The following is a 21,092-nucleotide window of genomic DNA, read 5'->3' on the forward strand; positions in this document are numbered from 1 at the left end:
GATATAATAATGTTGGGAGAATGATAGAGTATAGTGAGATGTAAAAGAGCTAAATCCTCAATAATTGCAACAGGAACTTAAGTGATTCTAGCTAAAAAGGATAACTACCTCCATGAAGAGCAGTGTAAACACATGTGGCAGCTACAGTTGGTTGTCTACAAAACATCCAGTCTCTTTCTTCCTTCTGTCTGGGTTTTGTTCATCATTCCCTCCCTCCATTAGCCGTGCACAGCAAGGTGCATCTCCAGAGGGTAAACATTGCTTGCTCCAAGTCAATTATGCTGTTTCTGTACCCCTTCCTGACCAGCTAGGGCATAGCAGTGTGCTGCAATTCTAGCCAATAACACACAAGGGAGGGCTTCTTAGGAGCTTCAAGGAGTAAATTTTTTACTCTTACAAAAGAGACACTGAGGAAGTGGCCTTTCGGTATTGTCATGTCTGGATGTGGTATTCAGAGCTGTGGCACTCATCTTGTGAGCCTGAGGTGAGCCAGTCAAAATGACGGAGGGCAGACGGAGCCCAGATAATCTCGGAGAAGTGGAGCCCTGATCACACTACTCCTGTTTTCTTTTGGAAACATCTTTAAAAAGATAAAATCAACATAATATAAAGTTAAAAAAAAAAAAAAACTAGTACTTTTTGCCATCGAAATCCTTCATCCAGATGTTATTGTGAACAGGGTGTACATTATTTAGGTTATTTTCCATATGCATATGTGATTTTTTAATATATGTATATATGTTCTTACATGCATGAATACATACAAGTTTTAAAAAGCCCAATGGGGATCATACTATAGGCCAGTGATTCTCAAACTTGAAAATGCTTAAGAATTCTCTGGAGGGTTTCTTAAACACAGATTACTAGATCCTGTTCACAGAAATGCCACACTGCAGGGCATGCTCAGTTCTTCCAAGGATTAGTGAGCAGACTCATCTGGAGGCCTGGCCGTCTCAGACCTGAACATTTATGACTCATGTCTCCACTCCTCCCACTGCTCTCTGGAGTCTTGAGGGAATAATCCCATTCTAGATTCCCCTTCTCAAACAGAAAAACACAAGGCCTGCACTGCATGCTCTCCCCAGGCGAGTTAATTCCCTCAATAAACTTAGGCTTTTAACAGAAAATGCCTGTTTTTAGGTATTATTTTCATGTCAGTAGGGTCCAATGTGCAGTTTCTTTCCCTCCTTCCCCCCCTCCCCCCTTCCTTCCTTCCTTCCTTCCTTCCTTCCTTCCTTCCTTCCTTCCTTCCTCCCTCCCTCCCTCCCTCCCTCCCTCCCTCCCTCCCTCCCTCCCTCCCTCTCTCTCTCTCTCTCTCTCTCTCTTTCTTTCTTTCTTTCTTTCTTTCTTTCTTTCTTTCTTTCTTTCTTTCTTTCTTTCTTTCTTTCTTTCTTTCTTTCTTTCTTTCTCTTTTATTCTTTCTTTAAAGAAACATAAACACTTTTTTTTATTATTATACTTCAAGTTCTAGGGTACATGTGCACAACGTGCAGGTTTGTTGTTACATATGTATACACGTGCCATGTTGGTGTGCTGCACCCATTAACTCGTCATTTACATTAGGTGTATCTCCTAATGCTATCCCTCCCCCCTCCCGCCACCCCCTGACAGGCCCCAGTGTGTGGTGTTCCCCATCCCATGTCCAAGTGTTCTCATTGTTCAATTCCCACTTACAGGTGAGAAAATGCCGTGTTTGATTTTCTGTCCTTGCCATAGTTTGCTCAGAATGATGGTTTCCAGCTTCCCAAAGGACATGAACTCATCCTTTTTTGAAACATAAACACCTTTTTGTTTTTTGAGACAGAGTCTTGTTCTGTCACCCAGGTTGGAGTGCAGTGGCTGATCTCTGCTTACTGCAAGCTCTGCCTCCTGGGTTCACTCCCGAGTAGCTGGGACTACAGGTGCCCGCCACCACGTCTGGCTGATTTTTTTTTTTTTTTTGTATTTTTAGTAGAGACGGGGTTTTACCATGTTAGCCAGGATGATCTTCTGACCTTGTGATCTGCCCTCCTCGGCCTCCCAAAGTGCTGGGATTACAGGCGTGAGCCACGGCGCCCGGCCCAACATAAACACTTTTTAACTGCTCCCATGAAAAGAGAAAAATCCAGATTTTTAGTACCCGAGATACTGGCTACTGTATCTCCTGGGAGAGGAAAAAAAAATAACTCAGTCCTTGATGGTTGGCAGCAGCAAAATCAAGCAAACGAACCATAAGTCACTTTCTTAATTGCCCTGCCACATCCACGGTATGCCAGATGCTGCAGTAAGACCCATCAGATGAGGCTTTTCAAGATGCTTTCTGCCTGATTTACTCTTTCTGCTCCTTACAATGTATTTCCCCCACAAATGAGTGCATGCTCATTCTGTCTGATTTTCTACCTCTCCGCAAACCTTAATTACGAAGATACTGAGAAACAGGCTGGCAGAAACCTTCAGGGAACATCAGCAGACTTGAATCTAAAATGATTGTGGGCGGGGCGCAATGGCTCACGCCTGTAATCCCAGCACTTTGGGAGGCTGAGGTGGGCGGATCACTTGAGGTCAAGAGTTTGAGAATAGCCTTACCAACGTGGTGAAACCCCGTCTCTACTAAAACTACAAAAATTAGCCGGACGTAGTGGTGGACACCTGTAATTCCATCTACCCGGGAGGCTGAGGCAGGAGAATCACTTGAACAAGGGAAGCGGAGGTTGCAGTGAGCCAAGATCTCGCCATTGCACTCTAGCCTGGGTGTCGCGGCGAGACTCCGTTTCAAAAAACAAACAAACAAAAAACCAAAACAACAAAAAAAATGATAATGATTGGCCGGCATGGTGGCTCATGCCTGTAATCCCAGCACTTGGGGAGGCCGAGGCGGATGGATCACTTGAGGTCAGGAGTTCTGACCAGCTTGGCCAATATGGTGAAACCCCGTCTCTACTAAAAAATACAAAAATTAGATGCATGGTGGTGCACGCCTGTAATCTCAGCTACTTGGGAGGCTGAGGCAGGAGAACTGCTTGAACCTGGGAGGCAGAGGTTGCACTGAGCCGAGATCATGCCTCTGCACTCCAGCCTGAGCGACAGAGCGAGACTCTGTCACAAACAAACAAACAAACAACAGAAAAAATGATAACTGTTCTTTAGAGACAAATTTATTCTAAAATAAGTGTGCTTTTCTAACAATAGTGAGATATGTGATAGTTGATGACACATTGGTGAACCCAGGGAACAAATTAATTCATTCTCTTAAAAATACTTACTGGGTGCCCACTATGTGCTAGGCATTGCACTAGGACTAAGATATCGTGATAAACAAGTCATCCCCTCTTGTACCTTATAATCTTTTGAGGGAGACAGTACAACAGATAATTGAGCAAGTTATGATAAATTTGGTAAGCACTTGAAGAAAACGTATGGGGTATTGTGAGTAAAGAGGAGGTGCTGAGGGAAAAACGCGTATGTCCTGTAGTCAGGTACAGGGCTCATTTGAAATGCTGAAGGAAATCTGCTGTGGCTGGAGTAATGAGTGAAGGATGGAGAAAATAAAAAGTACAAGATAGCATCATTTTACTAGTGCAACTTGCTTACTTGTTAAATAGAGATTGTTTTTTAAAAAATTCTTTTTGTAGAGATGGGGTCTCACTCTGTTGCCCAAACTGGTCTTGAACTTCTAGCCTCAACTGATCCTCCTACCTTGGCCTCCAAAGCACTGGAATTACAGGTTTGAGCCACTGCACCTGGCCTCTATCAATTATTGAGAATGGAGTATTGGTGTCTCCAACTATTATTATTGAGTTGTCTCTTTTTCAATTCAATTCTCTTAATTTTAGTTTCATGTATTTTGGGGCTCTATTATTAGGTACATCTATGCTTATAATTGTTATTTCTCCATGTCAAATTGAGCTTTTTCTTTTTTTTTTTAACTGTTACATCTTTCTGTCTCAAGTAACTTTTTTTTGTCTTGAAGTCTCTTTTGTCGATATAGTACAGCTACTTTAGCTCTCTGATGGTTACTGAGTGCATAACATATCTTTTTGTCATGATTTTATTTTTAGTTTAATTGTGCCTTTGATTCTAAATTGTGTCTTTTAAGGCAGCATATAGTTTATTTAAACAATCCATTCTGCTAGTCTATGCCTTATAAGGCCTACTTCATTTAAACTTAACGTAATTACTGATATGGTAGGATTTACATCTGCAACTTTGCCGTTGGGTTTCATGTGGAAACCCAAAGTGAATAACAAGATTGCTATGATCTTGGTGCTGAAGGATGATGACCAAGGGATATCAACTGCTGGTTCTCATTTGAACCTTAGTCATTGTGAGATTTTTGTTATAAGAAACAAGTAGGCTGGGCGCGGTGGCTCACACCTGTAATCCCAGCACTTTGGGAGGCTGAGGCAGCTGAATCACCTGAGGTCAGGAGTTCCTGACCAGCCTGGCCAACATAGTGAAACCCCGTCTCTACTAAAACTACAATAAATTAGCCAGGCATGGTGGTGGGAGCCTGTAATCCCAGCTACTGGGGAGGCTGAGGCAGAAGAATCGCTTGAACCCAGGAGGTGGAGGTTGCAGTGAGCCAAGTTTGCACCACTGCACTCCAGCCTGGGCAATGGGAGTGAGATTCCATCTCAAAAAAAAAAAAAAAAAAAAAAAAAAAAGAAAGAGACAAGTAAATAATTTATGATTGGCTGACATGTCTAATTTATACAGCTATCTGATTTCCAAATAACTAGCAGAGTACTTGGCATATTTGTAATCACCAGGGAGGTTCTTCCTGCCTGCTGCACAGACAAAACCAATTCACTGAGACCATGGCACTGCAATAAAGTAAGAGTTTAATTGACATGAGGTGGGCCATGCCATGTGGGAGAGAAAGTTATTATTCAAATAAATCTCCCTGAAGGTTCATAGATTAGGGATTTTCAAGGATAGTTTGGTGGACTGGGGACTAGGGAGTGGGGAATGCTGATTGGTTGGAGATGAAATCATAGGGGTGTAGAAAATTGACTTGCTGAGGGGCTGAGTCTGTCTCTGGGTGGGGCCACAGGACCAGTTGAGTCATGGGTCATGAGTCCAGGTGGGGTCAGTCTGAACAACATTTCAAAAAACCAATGTTAGATTCTACAATAGTGATGTTATATCTAAAACCAATCTTAGGTTCTATAATAGTGATGTTATCTATAAGCAGTTGGAGAAGTCACAAATCTTGTGACCTCTTGAAAAATGACTGGTTATCATTTAACTAAGCCTACATCTTAACAGAATTCAGGCACCTCTCATAATCCTAAACTTGTGGATTTTCACTAATTATACAAAGGCAGTTTAGTTTTGGGAAGGGCTATTCATCCTTGCTTTAAGGTTAAACTATGAACTAAATTTCTCCCAAAGTAAGCTGGTCTACATGCAGGAGTGACCAAGTATAGCTTGGAGGTTAGAAACAAGATGGAATTGACTATGTCAGATTTATCTTACTGTCATAATTTTGCAAAGGTTGTTTCAATCTCCCCCTTGGGTTTTAGCACATATCAGTCCTGAGGTGTGAGCTATGGAGATGGGAATGGGAAAACGGCAATGACTGCTCTAACTTCTTTCTGTTGACAAGGGCATAGTTGGGGTAGGGTTGCCCATAGGGTAGGAGGATTGAAACCATCTGGCAGTTTGCATGTAGTCACAGGTCCCTGGTTGGGATACCAAGGTCTTCATAACAAAAACATTAGTACTCTTATCCACACCTTTAGCACAGCACTTAAGTGAATAGCAGACTGTAAGATAAATAATGAGCCCAACTTAAGGAATGATCATAGCTTCGGGAATCCCTATAGAACAGACCTGAAGCCTTGAGAGATCCAGGTGAATGACTCTGAGAACCAATCAGATATTGGGTCATTAGCAGTGACTCAAAAAACAATGGACAAAGTTGGAATCTAATGACAGGCAAACTATAGTTTTTCTGAAACATAATTTTTCTCTCTCCAATTTTCCATTTCTACCTGAGACAAATCATGTTAGGACTAATTTATTTGCAAAGTAAGTTTTAGTGTTATAATACTTGGTTCAATTATTTGTATATTGAGCAGCAAGAGTAAGTATTTGCTATATAGGCTATTTTGTTTTTAATACAAGGCTTTCCTGGAATTCATTTCATAAGGAAGCTCAGATTAAATCTTTTAAAAAGCCTCTTGAGCCCAGCCAACTTTTTATCTGTGCCTGCAGATACCTGTACAAATTGAGTGAGTTCTTCTCTTCTTGAGATCCCAAAATAACTTGGGGCTCCTGGGCCTGTCAGAAAGCAACATTCTTTCATCGTCTTGAAAAGCAAAGGAATTGTTCCAGATTAAAGGAAATTGAGGAGACATGACAACAAAATTCCTAAATTTGGATTCTAGATGACCAAAAGGACATAAGAACATACTAAACTTAGATTCTAGATGACAAAAATAACAATTGGTAAAAATTTGAATAAAGTTTGTAGGTTAGATAGTATATATTAATGGTAATTTCCTTGTTTCTATAATTGTAATATGGTTATGTAAGATGTTAACATTTGGCCAGTGGCTAATGCCTGTAATCGCAGCACTTTGGGAGGCTGAGGTGGGCAGATCACGAGGTCAGGAGATGGAGACCATCCTGACTAACATGGTGAAACCCTATCTCTACGAAAAATACAAAAATTAGCCGGGCGTGGTGGCGGGCACCTGTAGTCCCAACTACTTGGGAGGCTGAGGCAGGAGAATGGTGTGAACCCAGGAGGCAGAGCTTGCAGTGAGCCGAGATCATGCCACTGCACTCCAGCCTGGGCGGCAGAGCGAGACTCCGTCTCAAAAAAAAAAAAAAAAAAAGTTAACATTTGTGGAATCTGGATACATGCAGGATTTTTGTACTATTTTTCAACTTTTTCGTGTGTCTAAAATTATTTCAAAATAAAAGATTAAAAAAAAAAGAGTGACATTCTTTACCTACTACAGTTTAGAAACCCTGTAAAGGATAAGGTATGAGGCCAGTTTTTCCGAAGAGCTTTTACTGGCTCTATTAGATCAACCTCAGTTCCTCAAAACAGTCTGAAAACATGTCATTCCAGCCAAAGCCATGGTAAAACAGCCAGTGTCTCCAATTGCGTCCTGTTACAAAAGAAAACAGATCCTTATTGAAATTATACAAATAACAATATTGCCATAAGCTAAGAATACTCAGAAATAGCTTCCAAATTCTAGAGAAATTAGGTAGAGAGAAATATGCTTTAAAGTTTGTTCATAGGAATGTACATTACTCAATTGTTAAAAGCTGTAAATAGCTCAAAAGAATTTTTTAGACTCTGAAAAACAAAACACAAAGAATCAGCCATATTTCAAGCAAAAAGTCATAAAAAGGTTATTTCAGTCTTCTATTAGTTCAGTTCATGCAATTAACTCCTGTTCTGCTTGATATTCATGAACATACCAGCTCTCCTGTGAGAGTCCTGGAAGTTTTCCCTCTACTTTAATGGCACAATTTCCAAAGTTATCAGAAATCTGCAGCCAAGAGTACCTTTTAAAAGTAAACCACCTTTTGCTTATTTTATTTTTTAGAGACAGGTTCTTGCTCTGTCTCCCCAGTTGGAGTGTGATGGTGTGATCTTAGCTCACTGCAACCTCAAATTCCTGAGCTCAAGTGATCCTCCCGCCTCCGCCTCCCAAATAGCTGAGAATATGAATGCATGCCACCATATCTGGCTAATTTTTGTAGAGATGGGGCCTTACTTTGTTGGCCAGGCTGGTCTCAAACTCCTGGCTTCAAGTGATCCTTCTGCCTCGGCCTCCCAAAGTACTGGGATTACCAGTGTGAGCCCCCAGGCCCAGTCACAAACCACATTTAAAAAAGGATCAATCAAGATAATTATTATGTGTGCCAAAAGTCTCAGGACAGCAATGCTTAAAGACCCAATGAACAAGGAAATCTGGTTACCTCTATGGCACACAACAATTGAATGTAACAATTATAAATATAACTGATAACATATACTGAGACATATTAGAATTATAGGAAGCTTAAATAATTTTGGAACACATACTGATAATATATTTATATAAATATAACCTAAATAAAGTTAAACACCATTTTATGTTTGTCAATGTTTTCTGTATGGTTTCAGTATGCCAAAGGTGACTATGTCTCTTTTGGGCTTTAGGGGACCCTCAAAAAAGACTTAATTTAGCATTTGATTTTGGAAAGTGTGTCAAATATCAAAGGATTAAACCACTTGATATCCCAAAATAGGATTATAGGTCATTTATTTAGTTGAAGTGGTAACTAAAAAAATTTTAAAGTGCAGAAACCTTTACTTGTGGGTAGAAGGGAGACTTAGCTTTCCAAATAAGACCCAATAAAGACAATATGAGGTGAATTGAGCCTGTCTCTTTTCTTCCCCCTCTTTTTCCCTTTTTTTCCTGCAGTTTATTTAAAAGGTAAAGAAAAATCTTTCATCATCTCTCAATATTATGTGAAAATCTTGTTCAAAAGAGAAAACCAAATTCTACCTTTTCATTGTATTATTAATGTTAAATCTAATTTTTAATAAAACCTTATAAACAAATCATTCTGAATCAGTTTGACCATATGGCAAGATTTCCATAAACCCTCTATAATTCATTAAAATTTTCTATCAAAGAACAGATCAATGTTCCAAGGTAACCCTGTTATTCTGACACATGGGCCCAGATTCTAGCCCTGCGTCAGTGTGCTTTTTATTTTAATGTTTAATTTATAGAAAAACTAAATAACCTTTTCAAATTTTAGCAAACTTACTTAAATGCATAGAACTTCCTTTACAAGATCGATGTTTTACAAATCTTTTACAACTTGCTTAGCCTTTCAGGTTTGTCCTATAATTTTTTTTTTTTTTAACTTAAGATAATACTTAAAAGTTCTCTTTAATAAAAACCATACTTCCAAGTCTTCTTATAATCTTGTATGAAAACACATTCTACTTTCCTTATATGCCTTGCATGTAAAACTATTTACTATTTCTCACTGGTCTCAATTACATATGTTACAATGTTAACTCTTAGCAACTTTTACTTTTGGTGAGGGATCTGAAATATAAGCAAGTTTAACCATGTATCAGATTGCAGAGCCTAGGATAAGGACAGAGCTGCAGACACATCTGACTCTTCCCAGCATAGCTGGGGGACATGGCTAACTCCATGTCTCCAGGCCTTACCTAAAATGTAATGACTGTAAAACAGGTAAGTCAAACGATTATTTTTAAAAAGTCATAAAAGCAGTTTATGACCTTAAAACTTATTGCAAACACCATATCTGATTTGCCTAATTCAAACCAATTGTCTAAATTCTGAAAACATTGTCATTTTATTTTACCAATAATTTTTAAAACCATATTTACCAAAGATTATAAAGTGATTAAAGTTTCTATTTTTCTGGCAAAATATTTGATTTAAGTGCTTCTTTTTCTTTTCTTTCTTTCTTTTTTTTTTTTTTTTGTTTTGTTTTTTGAGACAGGGTCTCACTCTGTCACCCAAACTGGAGTGCAGTGGCATGATTGTGGCTCACTGCAGCTTTGACCTCCTGAGCCCAAGTGATCCTCTCACCTCAGCCTCCTGAGTAGCTGGGACTACAGGCATGCACCACTGTGCCTGGCTAATTTTTAAAATATTTATTTTTTATTTTTAACTTTTTTTTTTTTTTGTATTTTTAGTAGAGATGGAGGTTTGCCATGTTTCCCAGGCTGGTCTCGAATTCCTGGCCTCAAGTGATCTGCCTGCCTCAGTCTCCCAAAGTGATGGATTACAGACATGAGCCTCCATGCCTGGCCAAAATGTAGTTTTATTTTTATTTTTTACCTTTTATTTTAAGTTCAGGGGTACATGTGCAGGTTTGTTACATAGGTGAACTTGTGTCATGGGGGTTTGTTGGACAGATTATTTTATCATCCAGGTATTAAGCCTAGTACCCATTACTTATTTTTCCTGATCCTCTCCCTTTTTCCACTCTCCAACCCCTGATAGGCCCCAGTGCATGTTGTTCCCCTCCATGTGTCCATGTGTTCTCATCATTTAGCGCCCACTTATAAGTAAGAACATGTGGTATTTGGTTTTCTGTTCCTGTGTTAGTTTGCTAAGGATAATGGCCTCCAGCTCCATCCATGTGCCTGCAAATAACATGATCTCATTCTTTTTTATGGCCACATAGTATTCTATGGTGTATTTGTACCACATTTTCTTTATTGATCTATCATTGCTGGGCATTTAGGTTGATTCCATGTCTTCGTTATTGTGAATAGTGTTGCAATGAACATACACATGCATGTGTCTTTATAATGGAATGCTTTATATTCCTTTGGGTATAAACTCAGAAATGGGATTGCTGGTTGAATGGTATTTCTGTCTTTAGCACTTTGATGAATTGCCACACTGTCTTCCACAATGGTTGAACTAATTTACACTCCCACCAACAGTGTATAACCATTACTTTTTCTCCACAACTTTGCCAGTGTCTGTTATTTTTTGACTTTTTAATAATAGCCATTCTGACTTACATGAGATGGTATCTCACTGTGGTTTTGATTTGCATTTCTCTAATTATCAGTGATGTTTAGGTTTTTTTTTTTTTCCATATGATTGCTGGCTGCATGTATGTCTTCTTTTGAAAAGTATCTGTTCATGTTACATTTATTTTTTGTAGAGACAAGGTTACACTATGTTGCCCAGGCGAGGCAGGATAGGTAGTCAAGGAAGTAACCATGTCCTCGGGATGCAGTAACTGTGGTGACCAAAGTATAGCTATCTCCAGTAGAGAATTGCCCCTGTAGAGAGCATGTTGATTTTAGCGACCTCAAGCTGATCCTTTGTTCACTATGGTAGTAAAAAACACACCCCTGGGTGGAGACTTAAGATGCTAATGAGACATGTGATGTATGAACAAGCATATACAGCTACTGCACGTGTGTGTCGAGAGGACCATCCAGAACATGCTTGTTAGTAACACCTCTTCCCACCCCTTGTGAATAATCATGTAAGAGTCCCATAAAGGGAGTTTCCTCTGTAACAGGTAATGCTGTCTTATCCTCACGAGCAGTCTGCTCTGAACCCTCTCTTAGGTTGTACTGTTTATTCTGCACCTAACTTTCAGAATATTCTTTCTCCTTTGCAATACATTGCTCTATGCTGCATCTCCTTTGTCATGTACCTGTTGTTTAAATTCTTTTAAACTAAGAAGACAAGAATTGAGGTTTCACAACAGCCATCAACAAGGCTGGTCTCGAACTTTTGGGCTCAAGCAGTCTTCCTGCCTTGACCTCCCAAAGTGCCAGGATTATAGGCGTGAGCCACCGCTCCCAGCCTAAGTGCTTATTTTTATTTAAGCCAATTAATTAGAGCTCTTTTATATGTTTTGGTAGTGAAACATCACACACCTGACACATATGAATACAAAGACAGAAGTAGATCCAGTAGAGTTATAAGATTCTTCATTTGCCAGTTTTTAAGTTTCTCTTCCCTTTTTGATACCATCAGTCTCTTGATTACCTGTTTCTTGCCCTAAATAATTCTCAGAGAGGCAATTGTAAATTTGCATTTTTTTTTTTTTTTTTTTTTTTTTTTGAGATTGGCTTTTGCTCCTGTTGCCAGGCTGGAGTGCAGTGGCATGATCTCGGCTCACCGCAACCTCCGCCTCCCGGGTTCAAGCGATTCTCCTGCCTCAGCCTCCCAAGTAGCTGGGATTACAGGCATGCACCACTACGCCTGGCTAATTTTGTATTTTAGTAGAGACAGGGTTTCTCCATGTTAGTCAGGCTGGTCTTGAACTCCGACCTCAGGCGATCTGTCTGCCTCGGCCTCCCAAAGTGCTGGGATTACAGGTGTGAGCTACTGTGCCTGGCCTGTAAATTTGCATTCTTAAAGGGACAATTCTTAGGTGAAACAAGATAGATAATTTATGTTTTACTCAAATCAAGGAAAATGGTGTGAGTAAAAATCCAGCTAAGAATGCCAGGAAAAGCAAAGACCTTTCTTTATACATGGAGTATTTCCTAAAGATTTAAGTTTACAAATCGGATTAGTGGCTTTAGGGTGGAACCTTTTAAGGAATGGGCCCAAGAAAGCATGCAGTTTCTTTTTTCTTTTTTTTTTTTTTGAGACGGAGTCTCGCTCTGTCGCCCAGGCTGGAGTGCGGTGGCGCAATCTCGGCTCACTGCAAGCTCCGCCTCCCGGGTTCACGCCATTCTCCTGCCTCAGCCTCCCGAGCAGCTGGGACTACAGGCGCCCGCCACCGCGCCGGCTAATTTTTTGTATTTTTAGTAGAGACGGGGTTTCACCGTGTTAGCCAGGATGGTCTCGATCTCCTGACCTCGTGATCCACCCGCCTCGGCCTCCCAAAGTGCTGGGATTACAGGCATGAGCCACCGCGCCCGGCCAAAGCATGCAGTTTCTAGGGCTTAATAAACAGGAGTAGCTGGAAGGCAAAACAGATCCTCCAAACTCAAGGATCTCGTTTTTACACTGGATCCCGGGTCCCCCAAAAGAGGAAACCGCTATGGGATGAGACAGTGCAATGCTTTTACCATGCATTTCACTGCAAGGACATTCTCTTGAGGCCTGTCAGCAACCCAAAGTCAACCAGCACATTCTGTAATCAGCCCATCCCCAATCCTTACCTACCAGGCACCCAAGAGCGTGTTTTTCTTATCCAAAGAACTGGGTGTCGCCCTATAGTAATATCCACTCACTGTGAGCAACTGCCATTACATTAGCCATCCCTAAAAGTATGCTTTCTACTTAGCTATTACACACCAAGGCTAACAACCCTTTCATAATGCAAAGTAACTTCTGATGCCCCAAAGTCAAGAAGGTCAGGTAACGCAATGAAAAACAGAGCAGGGCCTTAGATTTTGAGAGGGATCTTTCTGCTTACACTTTTGGGGATTCCATGAGGAAAACAGGTTTTTCCCAAAATGGGGTCTGTAGCACCTCCTCTATTTCTCCCCAAAAGTCCCAGGCTCTCTGGAATTACCTTAGGTCTTCTCATGTGGGCATTGAGGGTGGCAGAAAGACAGGCAAAAAAGTAAATGGAGAAATAATTCAGTTGACTGAGAGGAAAAAACTTTTTTTTTCTCTCTGAAAACAAGACCCAAGAAGAGAAAAAAGCATAAAGGATATATATATAGTTTGGATATCCACTTTTAATTAAGTTGACTTTTAACCATAGAGCTCTTTTTTAAAAAAATCATTTTAAATTCTTATTACCAGACTGTAGCCAGGACAAACAGCCAACACGTCTGGCTTTTAAGCTTTATATTTCTTCCCCAAAGGTATTTTCCCAAGTGAACCCAAAAATCCTTAACTAAGGTTGTGATTTACCTGCGGACACATGAAGTGTTTCCAAAGAGATGACAAGCGGTTTTTAGAAGATCTAGAATCACCACTAAGGTACCTTGGAGAAAGGAAAACTCAAGATAGAAAATCAGAAGCTGTCCATGGAGGGGACAAAGAATCAGTAAATAGCAAAAACCCCACTTTTTTTTTTTTTTTTTTTTTTTGAGACAGAGTCTCACTCTGTCGCCCAGGCTGGAGTGCAGTGGCACGATCTTGGCTCACTGCAACCTCCACCTCCCTGGTTCAAGCAATTCCCCTGCCTCAGCCTCCGGAGTAGCTGGGATTACAGGTGCATGTCACCACGCCCGGCTAATTTTTTTGTATTTTTAGTAGAGACGGTGTTTCACCATGTTGGCCAGACTGGTCTCCAATTCCTGACCTCAGGCAATCTGCCCACCTTGGCCTCCCAAAGTACTGGGATTACAGGCATGAGCTACTGCGCTGGGCCATTCCCACAAGTATTAAATCAGAAAGAACTCATTCCCTAAGCCAGGAATTGAACCCAGGCCACCATTTTGAAAGCGAAATGGCTTAGCTACTGAACTACAGCATGAGGCGACTACCATCTTCTTTCCCAGGAGTCTAGAGCAGTCGTTTTCAAGCTTCAAAGAATTTTAACTGCTCAAGAGAATTTTCTAAGACTAGCCAGGACATTATCATGTGTCCTTCTTTTAATTCAAACCTTTAAAAAAATGTTGCAAGTAAAAGTTCTCTAAAATCCTTTTTAAAAAATGGCATACTTCATTCCAATAGCGTCTCAGTCCAAAAGCCAGTTAAACCAGATGGTAGTTTTCCCAGATTTTACCATATAAGCAAGAAGTATTTCTACAGATGGGGGAGAGGAGACATGTCTATGGTCCCCAAGAATTCACTCTCAGAAATGGGCTTAAGATAGTGAAAGATGAAAAAAGCCCCATAGGGATGGGGTCTTTTAAGACAAAACTCAGCCAAGTGCTTGACATATTTGGGATGAAGAGTGTACTGACACATTTCAGACTCTCGGTAACTTCAGACTGGCTGCCTGACACGAACCTGAAAATTTCTAAGTTCCAGATGGTAGAGAGAAAGAGAGAATACTCCCACACAGTTGCAAAGTGAAACTTTCAAGGACATAAAACAAGACAAAAGGGAAACCCATCTGGTTTTTGTTTCAGGGTCCTGAAGCAAAGTTTGTAACTGACCAGTCTTCAGGGCTAGCTTGAACAGAGGTCTTATAGGGGACCCACAGCAGTGTTTTATCCCGTAGTAACCCCTCTTTGACAGAATAACACAGAAGGACAAATTTACAGCATAAAGTACACCAGGGTTGCTACAAGCTAAGATTTGTCACACAAATCCTATTTCTCGTTAATCAAAACTTTGCAGAGGAGACAAGCGGTGATTTTTATCATTCACTCAGCCAGTCTGCACAGAGAGAGAGAAGTCAGAAGCCTGACTGGTAAGAAGTCTTTACGCTTTTGCCAACTTGCCAGGTTTCTGGGTTCCTATTCTCTGAGTGGTTTTGATGACCTTGTTTGCTGTACTGTAGCAGTAGGGGCCAAGCTGCATTACAAAAGAAAATCATCTTTTTCTTTTCATGGAAACATAGGGAAAAGCCTCTTAGTTTTGCATGATGCAGCCCAACTGGCTGCATGGGGAAGTGAATTAACATTTTCCATTCTGGTCAAAACAAAATATACGTGACGAAACACAGACACCAGTCATCCCACCCAGCACCCAAGTATCAACCTAGCAAGGCTCAAACTTGCCCCTGTTGGCTCCTGCTGTCTTTGATCCACTAAGTGGGGTGGGATGACCTCTCACCAGGAGTTATCAATGGGTGGACTCTAGGTAAGATAGAAGAGTGGATGGTCACCATGAGTTATGCCTGTTGAGCTTCCTTCAGGGCTCACTGAATGTGCCTGATCAGATAAAGTAGGAGAGCCTGCTGGACTTCTGTCAGCAATTTCTTTGGGAAATCCTCTCCACACATACAAACATGCACAGCAAGGTAAAGACAGCAAAAAGGCCTTTCAAACCAAGATTCCAGACCAGAAGAGAATTCTTCCAATCTAACCTCCTATTCTCTGTCTAAATGGGGAGAAATCTTCCCAAACCAAGGCTCATCCTACTATTTAGGGAGAGCCAGCTAAAACCTTGGAAGAAGCCAAACTGAGACCTCACAGGAGCCAAACTGAGGCCCTCCACAGGTGCTTAACCAAGACCCCTGAAGGCGTTGAACTGAGACCCATCCTAAAAACTGAGACTCCCATAGGAGCTGGAGCAATTGGGAGAAGGAAAGAGATGCTAGCTGGGCTTAGAACACTCACCAGACAAGTTTAAAAACATCTTTCTAGGGTGTAGTGTGGTGGCTCATGCCTGTAATCCTAACACTATGGGAGGCTGAGGCAGGCAGATCACTTGAGACCAGGAGTTTGAGACTAGCCTGGCCAACATGGCAAAACCCTGTCTCTACTAAAAATACAAAAATTAGCCAGGTGTGGTGGCACACACCTATAACCCCAGCTACTTGGGAGGCTGAGGCATGAGAATTGCTTGAACTCGGGAGTTGGAAGTTGCAGTGAGCCGAGATTGAGCCTCTGCACTCCGGCCTGGGTGACAGACTGAGACTCTGTCTCAAAAAAATAAAAAATAAAAAATAAAACAAAAAAAAAACTAGTTCTTCATTGCATTGCAATTAGGCTCAAGCACCATGGTTGACATCACCTTATTGATAGGAAGAGCACCAGAGATTGCCTTCACTGCAAGAGAAATAAGTGGCCACCAGAGCTCACGTCCAGGTCCATCATACCAGTAGGAGGTTAACAAACCATGAGCAGGCATCCACCCACAAAGGTGGATCCTAGATGAGCCCCCAAATTTGTAATTGCTGGACAGGTTCTTCCTGCCCACTGCACAGACAAAATCATTTCACTGAGACCAGGGCATTGCAGTAAAGTAAGAGCTTAATTGACGCAAGACGGGCCATGCCACATGGAGATGAATTTATTAATGAAAATCAATCTCTCCAAAGGCTCAGAGGTTAGGGGTTTTCAAGGATAGTTTGGTGGGCAGGGGACTAGGGAATGGGGAATGCTGATTGATTGGGGATGAAATCACAGGGTGTGGAAAATGGTCTTCGTGTGCTGAGTTTGTCTCTGAGTGGGGCCACAGGACCAGCTGAGTAATGAGTCACAAGCCCAGGTGGGGTCAGTCTGAAAACATCTCAAAAAACCAATTATGGGTTCTACAGCAGGGTTATCTATAGAAGCAATTAGGAAAATCACAAATCTTGTAACTTCTGGAACAGCAGTTGGTTATGGTTTAAGCCTATATGTTAGCAGAATTCAGGCCTTTCTCATAATTCTAACCTTGTGGACTTTCATTAGTTTTACAGAGGTGGTTTAGTTTTGGGAAGGGCTGTTATTATCCTTGCTGTAAGATTAAGTTACAAACTAAATTTCTCCCAAAGTCAGCTTGGTCTACACCCAGGAATGACCAAGGACAGCTTGGAGGTTAGAAGCAAGATGAAGTCTACTGTCAGATTTCTCTTACTGTCATAATTTTACAAGAGCAGTTTCACATTTAAGGGTTTCAACACGTGCTTTTTAAATAAGTAAATGACCAAAACATCTTTGTGTAAATAGTTATTGCCTTTTTCATAATTCAAGCTGCAGCTTAATGTCACCAGAAAATTAAACAGTAAATATACAGAGGCTCATGAACTACAAATTGTAAAACAGCTCTCACTGTAAATTAAAACACAGAAAAATGATTTCTACAGATACTTATTTATAAATTGAAGAAATTGCTCCCATAATTATAGAATTACTTTAAGGACATACAGCAAAAAAAAAATCTTAAAAATTAAACTTGTATATTATATAGACTTTTATATCGGTAGGTAAATGTCTGTTATTAGCACAAGGGAAGAACATAATGTGAGAATCAGCTAGTTTGGTCTTTCCTTATTAGTGGGGAAAGGGGCAAAATTAGGCATTGTTTACAACTTTATTTGACACCACCCAGATTTTGAGAAAATTGTCTTTTTACCTTTCATTCCTATATTGACAATTGTCATGTGAGAGAACACAGGTCAATCATGGAAACAGACATTTTGAGTCATTTCAACTCATTTAGCTGGACATGCGTAGACCCAAAACATAGTTCAATTTATTTCTATTCCAAAATAGAGTTCAATTTATTCCTCAGGAACCAACTGAGAGGTCGTCTGACTTTGCTGGTGTGCTAGTGTAAACCAATAAGTATCTGAGACAGGTCTCAATCAATTTAGAGGTTTATTTTGCCAAGGTTAATGACCACGGCTTATGACACACCTCAGGAGGGCCTGAGAATGTGTGCCCAGGGTGGTTGGGTTATAGCTTTGTTTTATACATTTTAGGGAGACAGAAGTTATAGGTAAAGATGTAAGTCAATATAAGTAAGTTATGCATTAGTTTGGGCCAGAAAGGCAGGACATCTCCAAGCAAGGGTAGGGGGTGTAGGAGGTTTCCAGGCCATAGGTGGATTTAAAGACTTCCTGATTGGCCATATGGTTGAAAGAGTTAAGCCCTGCCTGAAGAGTTGAATTCAGCATAAAGAAATGCTTGAGTTTAGATAAGAGGGTTGTGGAAGCCACGGTTCTTGCTATAGAGATGAAACCTCCAGGTATCAGGCTTCAGAGAGAATAGATGGTGAATGTCTCTTATCAGACCTCAAAAGATGTCAAACTCTCTGGAAAATACATAGTATGGGAAAGAGATACTCTACTGAAAACAAATTTCTCTCATAAGAGACAGCTTTGCAGCGCCATTTCAGAATATCTCAAAGAAATATATTTTGGTGTAAAATACTGTGATTTCCTTGAAGCCTGTTATCTGTCATCTGATACTATACCAAAGTCAGATTGGAATTAGGTATCTTATTGCTACAAGGAATCTGTTTTGCCAGTTTTAAGATCTCTGTTTTAATGTTAACGCTGGTCAGTTGTGTCTAAACTCCAAAGGAAGGAGGGTACACTAAGACATGTCTGACCTCCCATTACCCTTCTCATCATGGCCTGAACCAGTTTTTCAGGTTTCTTTGGGGTCCCATTGGCCAAGAGGGGAGTCCCTACAGTCGGTTAAGGGGCTTATTTTGGTTTACACTAGTAATCCAGAGAGGTGATTAAGCCCTGTTTAACTCTCCACCCTCATTTTCACCTTGTTTGAAAAAAGATTCACACAGATTCACCAATTATTATTATTATTATTATTATTATTATTATTATTATTATCATCATCATTTTTGAGACAGAGTCTTGCTTTGTCACCCAGGCTAGAGTGCAGTGGTACAATCCTGGCTCACGGTAACCCCTGCCTCTGGGTTCAAGCGATTCTTGTGCCTCAGCCTCCTGAGTAGCTTGGACTGCAGGTGTGTGCTATCACGCCTGGCTAATTTTTTGTATTTTTAGTAGATACAGGGCTTCGACATGTTTTCCAGGCTGGCTTTGAACTTCTGTCCTCATGTGATCTGCTGACCTCCACCTCCCAAACTGTTGGGATTACAGGCAGGAGCCACCACGCTCAGCCACCAATCATTATTATTGTTAATTTTTTTTTTAACACACAGTTGCTGGCTTGAATTTTTTTAACAATTTTTTTTTTTTTTTGGTAGAGATGGTTCTTGCTATGTTGTCCAGGTTGGTCTTGAACTCCTGAGCTCAAGCAATCCTCCCCCCTCAGCCTCCCAAAGTGCTGGGATTATAGGCATTAGCCACCACACCTAGTTCACCAATTATTAACAATTTCCATAGTTTGGTGTCTCTCTCTCTCTTTCTCTACACACACACACACACACACACACACACACATCTTTTTTCTTCTCTTTCTTTCTGAACGGTTTGAGAATAAGTTGCAGACATCATGTCCCTTCACCTCTTCACCCCTAAATATATCCATGGCTATATCCAAAGAGCAAGAACATTTTCTTATTGATGTAACCTCAATATAGTTAACAAATATAGGAAATTTAACATTGATCCAATACTATTTTCTAATTGACTGTCTATATTCCAGTTTTGCCAGTTGTCCCATGAATATTCTGTATAGCTATTTTTATTTCTAAGCCAGGACACACATTGCATTTAGCTTTCATATCTCTTTAGTCTCTAATTTGGAGCACTTTCTCAGCCTTTCTTTGTTCTTCATGACTCTGCATTCTTTAACCTAGGTTTGTCTGATGTCTTATCTTTGAATTCAAGTTACATGTTTTGGACAGAATATCCTAGAAGTAATATCGTGTCCTTCTCAGTGTATTATACCATGAGACATACACCGTGAGACTGTACCATTATCCATGACAGGAATGGATAAGGTGGTGTCCATCAGGTTTCTGCACTGCTAAATTGCTATTTTTTTCTTTTGTAATTAATGGGCACTTTTGTGGGCGATAGTTTGGGTATATGTGAATATCCTGTTCCTCACAAACTTTCACCTATTCTTGGCTGAATTATCACCCTAATTTTTAAATACAGATAATACATAGATATATACATATATCTATATAGGTATATATATATCTGTATAATCAGTGGAGCATGAGACAGAAACTGAATCAAGTTTTGGCCGGGCGCGGTGGCTCAAGCCTGTAATCCCAGCACTTTGGGAGGCCGAGACGGGCGGATCACGAGGTCAGGAGATCGAGACCATCCTGGCTAACACGGTGAAACCCCGTCTCTACTAAAAAATACAAAAAAAAAAAACTAGCCGGGCGAGGTGGCTGGCGCCTGTAGTCCCAGCTACTCGGGAGGCTGAGGCAGGAGAATGGCGTAAACCCGGGAGGCGGAGCTTGCAGTGAGCTGAGATCCGGCCACTGCACTCCAGTCTGGGAGACAGAGCGAGACTCCGTCTCAAAAAAAACAAAAAACAAAAAACAAAAAAAACTGAATCAAGTTTTATAATTCTACTAAATTATCCTTGGCAAGTAAAATAGTTTCAGATTGCCAGCAAACTTCCGACCAGTTCTTCAGTAGATTGACAAACAAACCAGTCAGGTGAAAGTTGCAGATATTTTTAAACAGAATTATGAGCAACCCCAAGGAAACCTGAGGACTGGTAAGTCCTTGGGTTACGTTATCCTGCTACTCAGAGCCAGATAAACCTTGACTGTGTGACCCTCAGGCAATCCACCATTAATCTCAGGACTGGGAAAACCCTTTATTTCTCTACGGAGTTACTGAATGGTTATTTTCAAAATGTGCTCGATTTCCAAGGCCAAAGTTCTTTCCTGGGGAGGAGCTTTCCTTGTTTGCAACCAATCTTGACTAGTAAAGGAAGCGTGCAGGCCACACCCACCTTGTGCTCCTCCAATGCCTGGCGATTAAGGGCAGAGAGGTCCCTGGCTTTGTGGGGATGGCTGGGGTTGGGCTTTCTCTGGCTGCTTACATGTGGTACATTTACTTCTTTCTTTTTTTTTTTTTAATTTTATTTATTTATTTTAATTTTTTAATTATTATTATACTTTAAGTTCTAGGGTACATGTGCATAACATGCAGGTTTGTTACATATGTATACTTGTGCCATGTTGGTATGCTGCACCCATCAACTCGTCAGCACCCATCAACTCGTCATTTACATCAGGTATAACTCCCAATGCAATCCCTCCCCCGACATTTACTTCTTTCTAAATGAATCATTTGTTTTATATTCATTGGTTCTGCATGTCCCCTGACATACATCATATGAAAAAGTGGTGATTCCGAAAGAAGACCTCAAATCGGATGGT

The sequence above is a fragment of the Macaca nemestrina genome, chromosome 2 (genome assembly GCF_043159975.1).
Source record: "Macaca nemestrina isolate mMacNem1 chromosome 2, mMacNem.hap1, whole genome shotgun sequence".
Taxonomy (NCBI): Eukaryota; Metazoa; Chordata; class Mammalia; order Primates; family Cercopithecidae; genus Macaca; species Macaca nemestrina.